The sequence below is a fragment of the Ornithodoros turicata genome, unplaced genomic scaffold (genome assembly GCF_037126465.1).
Source record: "Ornithodoros turicata isolate Travis unplaced genomic scaffold, ASM3712646v1 Chromosome270, whole genome shotgun sequence".
In the NCBI taxonomy this organism is placed as follows: Eukaryota; Metazoa; Arthropoda; class Arachnida; order Ixodida; family Argasidae; genus Ornithodoros; species Ornithodoros turicata.
Genome location: NW_026999349.1, coordinates 68,553 through 75,790, shown reverse-complemented (window position 1 = coordinate 75,790; position 7,238 = coordinate 68,553). Strand labels below are relative to the sequence as shown.

The 7,238-nt window shown below is 47.0% G+C and overlaps 1 long non-coding RNA gene across 2 annotated transcripts; it reads right to left on the bottom strand.

Annotated features, from left to right (window-relative positions):
- Positions 1 to 3,651: 3,651 nt before the first annotated feature.
- On the bottom strand, positions 3,652 to 5,384 carry LOC135373612 (uncharacterized). 2 transcript variants are annotated; one of them, XR_010416515.1, is made up of 3 exons: positions 5,047 to 5,384; positions 4,701 to 4,896; positions 3,652 to 3,692 (listed from the first exon to the last, which is right to left on the bottom strand). It is a non-coding gene; the product is annotated as an uncharacterized LOC135373612 (long non-coding RNA). The 2 variants fall into 2 exon arrangements; XR_010416514.1 differs by lacking the exon at positions 3,652 to 3,692 and having other exon boundaries at positions 4,523 to 4,896; positions 5,047 to 5,121; positions 5,188 to 5,223.
- Between the last annotated feature and the right edge of the window lie 1,854 nt (positions 5,385 to 7,238).

The window sequence follows — 7,238 nt, the reverse complement described above, 5'->3', positions numbered from 1 at the left end:
TTGCTTTCCAAGCCTCTGTATTATGAGTGTTTTTCTCCTCGCATGTCCAGAGCTGTCCTAACCTGCCCAGATATGTCATGATGACGTCACAGCCGACGTCACAGGATGTCCGGAAGTGCAAGGTGCTTTGCAGCCTGCCTCTGTGCTCCATCGCCCGGCGATGGTCAGCGGGCGTTCCGTACCGCTTTCTTCAAGATGGCGTCGTTGATCTTCAACTAAACTCCTTCTCTCCACTCTATCTCTATCTATTTTATTTTCTACCTATTTTTAATTTTTGATCAGCTCAAGTAGCCGGAAACTCACACAGTGGTCTCGACACGTCTTAGATGCTCCCCAATTAGTGTAATGACTTCCTGAATGATCCTAATTACTGTGGGGGGTCCCAAATTGCTCTAATTGCTAATTAATCGCGTCCAGATGACTGTGTGAGTTTCCGGATACTTGAGCTGATCCAAAACTACTTACGTGACCTTCTGACGCCGTCCGCTGAAACGTTGCCTGCCTGCGTACTACTGACGATGGCCCAACAAGGCCGAAAGAGCTGCCCAGTACTGGCATGGCGACGTTTGACTTACAAACATATGCTATACTTGCAGCCAAAAAGCTCTTGCTATTTTTCCCTCCTTATACACTGGACTGGCTTTACACTGGGCTTTCAGAGGTGTCTTAGACACCCTGATGGGAGGCATCACGTGCCCCGTGACCTTCTGACGCCGTCCGCTCAAACGTTGCCTGCGTACTGCTGATGATGGCCCAACAAGGCCGAAACAGCTGTCCAGTACTGGCATGGCGACGTTTGACTTACAAACATATGCAATACGTGCAGCCAAAGAGCTCTTGCTATTTTTCCCTCCTTATACACTGGACTGGCTTTACACTGGGCTTTCGAGGTGTCTTAGACACCCTGACGGGAGGCATCACGTGCCACGTGACCTTTTGACGCCGTCCGCTCAAACGTTGCCTGCGTACTGCTGATGATGGCCCAACAAGGCCGAAACAGCTGTCCAGTACTGGCATGGCGACGTTTGACTTACAAACATATGCAATACGTGCAGCCAAAGAGCTCTTGCTATTTTTCCCTCCTTATACACTGGACTGGCTTTACACTGGGCTTTCAGAGGTGTCTTAGACACCCTGACGGGAGGCATCACGTGCCACGTGAACTTTTGACGCCGTCCGCTCAAACGTTGCCTGCCTGCGTGCGGCTGATGATGGCCCAACAAGGCCGAAACAGTTGTCCAGTACTGGCATGGCGACGTTTGACTTACAAACATATGCAATACGTGCAGCCAAAGAGCTCTTGCTATTTTTCCCTCCTTATACACTGGACTGGCTTTACACTGGGCTTTCGAGGTGTCTTAGACACCCTGACGGGAGGCATCACGTGCCACGTGACCTTTTGACGCCGTCCGCTCAAACGTTGCCTGCGTACTGCTGATGATGGCCCAACAAGGCCGAAACAGCTGTCCAGTACTGGCATGGCGACGTTTGACTTACAAACATATGCAATACGTGCAGCCAAAGAGCTCTTGCTATTTTTCCCTCCTTATACACTGGACTGGCTTTACACTGGGCTTTCAGAGGTGTCTTAGACACCCTGACGGGAGGCATCACGTGCCACGTGAACTTTTGACGCCGTCCGCTCAAACGTTGCCTGCCTGCGTGCGGCTGATGATGGCCCAACAAGGCCGAAACAGTTGTCCAGTACTGGCATGGCGACGTTTGACTTACAAACATATGCAATACGTGCAGCCAAAGAGCTCTTGCTATTTTTCCCTCCTTATACACTGGACTGGCTTTACACTGGGCTTTCAGAGGTGTCTTAGACACCCTGACGGGAGGCATCACGTGCCACGTGAACTTCTAACGCCGTCCGCTCAAACGTTGCCTGCGTACTGCTGATGATGGCCCAACAAGGCCGAAACAGCTGTCCAGTACTGGCATGGCGACGTTTGACTTACAAACATATGCAATACGTGCAGCCAAAGAGCTCTTGCTATTTTTTTCCCGCTTATACACTGGACTGGCTTTGCACTGGGCTTTCAGAGGTGTCGTAGGACAAACTGACGGGAGGCATCACGTGCCACGTGACCTTCTGACGCCGTCCGCTCAAACGTTGCCTTCCTGCGTACTGCTGATGATGGCTCAACAAGGCCGAAACAGCTGTTTCTTTATTGGCATGGCGACGTTTGACTTACAAACATATGCTATACGTGCAGCCAAAGAGCTCTTGCTATTTTCCTCCTTATACACTGGACTGGCTTTACACTGGGCTTTCAGATGTGTCTTAGACACCCTGACGGGAGGCATCACGTGCCACGTGACCTTCTGACGCCGTCCGCTCAAACGTTGCCTGCGTACTGCTGATGATGGCCCAACAAGGCCGAGACAGCTGTCCAGTATTGGCATGGCGACGTTTGACTTACAAACATATGCGATACGTGCAGCCAAAGAGCTCTTGCTATTTTCCCTCCTTATGCACTGGACTGGCTTTACACTGGGCTTTCAGAGGTGCCTTAGACACCCTGACGGGAGGCATCACTTGCCACGTGACCTTCTGACGCCGTCCGCTCAAACGTTGCCTGCGTACTGCTGATGATGGCCCAACAAGGCCGAAAGAGCTGCCCAGTGCTGGCATGGCGACGTTTGACTTACAAACATATGCTATACTTGCAGCCAAAAAGCTCTTGCTATTTTTCCCTCCTTATGCACTGGACCGGCTTTAGACTGGGCTTTCAGAGGTGCCTTAGACACCCTGACGGGAGGCATCACATGCCACGTGACCTTTTGACACCGTCCGCTCAAACGTTGCCTGCGTACTGCTGATGATGGCCCAACAAGGCCGAAACAGTTGTCCAGTACTGGCATGGCGACGTTTGCCTTACAAACATATGCAATACGTGCAGCCAAAGAGCTCTTGCTATTTTTCCCTCCTTATACACTGGACTGGCTTTACACTGGGCTTTCAGAGGTGTCTTAGACACCCTGACGGAAGGCATCACGTGCCACGTCACCTTTTGACGCCGTTCGCTCAAACGTTGCCTGCCTGCGTGCGGCTGATGATGGCCCAACAAGGCCGAAACAGTTGTCCAGTACTGGCATGGCGACGTTTGACTTACAAACATATGCTATACGTGCAGCCAAAGAGCTCTTGCTATTTTCCCCCCCTTATACACTGGACTGGCTTTGCAACCCAGTCGAAAAAAACGACAGAAAAATACGACAAACAACAAGGCTGTCGTATATTGGGACCTTGTCGTCTGTCGTAGATGTCTGTCGTGCGTCGTTCTGTTGTAGATTCCTGTCGTGTGTCGTTCTGTCGTAGATTCCTGTCGTAGATTCCTGTCGTGTGCAGTTTTGTCGTAGATGTCTGTCGTGTTTCGTTCTGTTGTAGATTCCTGTCGTGTGCGACTCTGTCGTAGATGTTTGTCGTGTGTTGTTCTATCGTCTGGTGTACTTTGTTGTGTCGTATGAATCTTGTCGTGTTGTTGTGTCATTCACATCCAGCATCTGCAGGTGGCATAATGCTGCTCTCTCAGTAACAAGTGTCGACTATGTATAATTGTATGCAAACGTGCAAGATGAGGGAGAACCTGTGTATGAACAAGAGTACATCTATTTATTATCTCTTCACTTAGAAAACTGATACATGCACTGTTCACTGTAGCAGGATGTATGGGGCCTCTTGTAGCCTGTACGAAAGAAAAAAAAAAAGACTATATCAGTGTCATAATATGACAGCATTTGTTAAGCGTCATATTCGTGTATCTTTCATATGCAATTCTATGCATGCAAACTAGGAAAAAAGCTAGACCTTGACAGTACACAAAATTATACAAATGCGAGGACATTCCAATCATCTGGTACCGTTTTTGTGATGGCTGCTAGAGAGACAGAGTGGAGAGGTGCTCAAACAGGTGTTATCGGAATCTGTCAAAGTGGTTTCTAGTTAATAGAAAGCATAGTCGGCCTTGTAGTTACAGTACATGATGGTTTAACCCCCGGTGAACTACTTGTAAAAAACTTTTTTTGTCGATTTCATATTTCTGAAACTCTGAACACATGCACTCTGAATTATTACTGTTCAAAACATAAGGAGCTCACAAGCATTTACAATACTTTTAAAAAGTGTGTTATGGAGCCTACTGCACAAGCTTTTTGTTTTTACTATCAGATGTTTGTAACCGTATAATTCTTACCTCTGACATTTATTACTAAAAGTTGCGACAAATTATTGTCCTGTCAAATTTAGCAGAAATGACACTTCAACACACTGGCACAAGTAATCGAGCATCTTTCTCATTCATGGCTTCAGTATTTATTGCTAGTAAGAAAATGAAAAAGAAAAAAAGGTCGCAGTCACAAAAAGACAGTCATATCTGGTCAACAGCACCCGTTAGAGCGGAGCAACAGTGTGACATGGTGCATGTATGTACCTCTAGTGCTTGTAAACTTAGCTTTGAAAGTTATCTCGATCCTCTCTGACAGACAAAGAATGCTAATCATATATATATATATATATATATATTCACAAAATTTGCCCAAAAGTATTCACCCCACCAGTAAGTGCAACATGCAGGAAGACATCAAAACTGCATCATAAAAATCACTTCTGAATAAAGACCACATGTACATTCATCAATAAACTTGAAAACAAACAAGTTGGCGCAGCTAACATACATACGCAAAGTTCTGCTTACCACTTTGAAAAACTTTTGAAGCGATGGCCTTTTGCAGGATACGATTAATATGCGCCAGCGTTGCCACTTCTGTCTGCAAACGTCCCATGTCTTCGAACTCTCGTTGTCTTTGTTCACTGATTTTCGCCGAATCCAGGGACAGAAACAGTGCCTTCTTCTGCATGCCTTCGTGCAGTGTTTGTTTGCCCTGCCTTGCCTAAAAGCCGCAAAGACGACATGTTTCGATCAGCGAATACTCGCGTACACCGTGCGACGAGCGAAATCTGTGACCTGTATTCACTTCTAATCAGCCATTAGAACACCAGAATAAATCATTTCGTGGCGTAATACAAGAGCCGGTTCTTACCTTTTTTTCTTCTGCAAGTGGCTCGTGATCCACTTTACATCTCCTTCAACGCCGCTCATTCATCCTGCCTTGTTTCTGGAATGTTTTTACGACAAAGAAGTAAGAAAACTTATTGAAAATGATCTGTCGAAACCACCTTACCTGTCGTGTAACATGTGTCGTCTCGTCGCATTCCAAAATGCCCCGAAAACGTTTCGTTTGTCGTAGTAGTCTATTGCGTGGAAGTTCACAATGATATTGTGCTCGACGATGTGCTTTTCCGATTCGTTCTCACATTGAATAAACAGGAACATAACTGCAAACCTGCCAACGAAGGGAACAGCACCGAGCGACACAAATAGTAATGGCGCCGTCATGTTCAGAAACTGCAAGAAACAGAATCAGGATCAGGCCTACTACGCGTACAGGTGGCGCGCTATGTTAGTCGTCATCGGAAGCCACACGGAGAGGAAATAACCATTACCAATTAATGTGCGCGTGAGGCGTAAAAAGGACCAGTACATTAAAATAATAAGAACTAAACTATTACAAACTTTCCTAGCACATAACTAATCGAATTTTGGAAGATTTCTTACGTCCAAAGAGTTATTTTCAGGAAAACCACGTGTCAAGTTTTCCTTGTTTCGTTGTACTTAAAAAGTAACTGTTCAGTAAAGGAACATTTCTTGCTCATATTTCGTTGTCTTTTTTCTCTAAATTTCTTGGTTGACTGTCTTGCAACATGGCCAGAGTAACGCGCACGAAATGCGATTTCAAGTGTATCGGCGACGCTGTTTTGGTGCCGGTACTTGCTGTTTTTGTCCTTTTCTTTTTTCTTTTTGTGGTGTCGTCAAGCATAGATGTAGTGCACGTGATTTTGTGAGAGAGGATGCTAGTGAGCCCGTGCCCTCAAACCATTGCCGGCAACTCAGCTGTTACCGCGGCACCCAGAGCCGTGCACCAGCAAACAAATGTGACGACACACTAAGCTACCAATAAGAACAGCAATTATAACAACATCAATAATAATATAATAACAGCAATAATAACAACACAACAGCTGTCATTTCGTGTTTTTTTTTCATTTTCTTGTTTTTCACTAGGTGCCGCTTTCCCATGCTGTTTATCGCACGACAAGAACCTGTCGCCACAGCGAGATCGACTATCTGCGGGGACGGGAAATATGTCTGTCGTACGACAAAGCTGCTTGTTATACAGCATCCATTCCTGTCGTTACTACAGACTCTTTTGTAGTTACAACAAGACCGCCTGTTGTAACGACAGAACAGTCTGTCGTGACGACAAACGTGTACGTCACACGACAAAAGTGCTTGTCGTTACGACAGGCGCCTCTGTCGTAACTACAGACTTGTTCTGTAGTTACGACAAAAGTTCTGTCATGACGACAGAAATTTCTGTAGTGACGACAGAAGTGTCTGTCGTACGACAAAAAATCCTGTTGTCACGACAGAAATTTCTGTCGTGTTTTTCGATCGGGAAGGGGCTTTCAGAGGTGTCTTAGGACACCCTGACGGGAGGCATCACGTGCCACGTGAACTTCTGACGCCGTCCGCTCAAACGTTGCCTGCGTACTGCTGATGATGGCCCAACAAGGCCGAAACAGCTGTCCAGTACTGGCATGGCGACGTTTGACTTACAAACATATGCAATACGTGCAGCCAAGGAGCCCTTGCTATTTTTCCCTCCTTATACACTGGACTGGCTTTACACTGGGCTTTCAGAGGTGTCTTAGACACCCTGACGGGAGGCATCACGTGCCACGTGACCTTTTGACACCGTCCGCTCAAACGTTGCCTGCCTGCGTGCGGCTGATGATGGCCCAACAAGGCCGAAACAGTTGTCCAGTACTGGCATGGAGACGTTTGTCTTACAAACATATGCTATACGTGCAGCCAAAGAGCTCTTGCTATTTTTCCCCCCTTATACACTGGACTGGCTTTGCAATGGGCTTTCTGAGGTGTCTTAGGACACCCTGACGGGAGGCATCACGTGCCACGTGAACTTCTGACGCCGTCCGCTCAAACGTTGCCTGCGTACTGCTGATGATGGCCCAACAAGGCCGAGACAGCTGTCCAGTATTGGCATGGCGACGTTTGACTTACAAACATATGCTATACGTGCAGCCAAAGAGCTCTTGCTATTTTCCCTGCTTATCCACTGGACTGGCTTTACACTGGGCTTTCAGAGGTGCC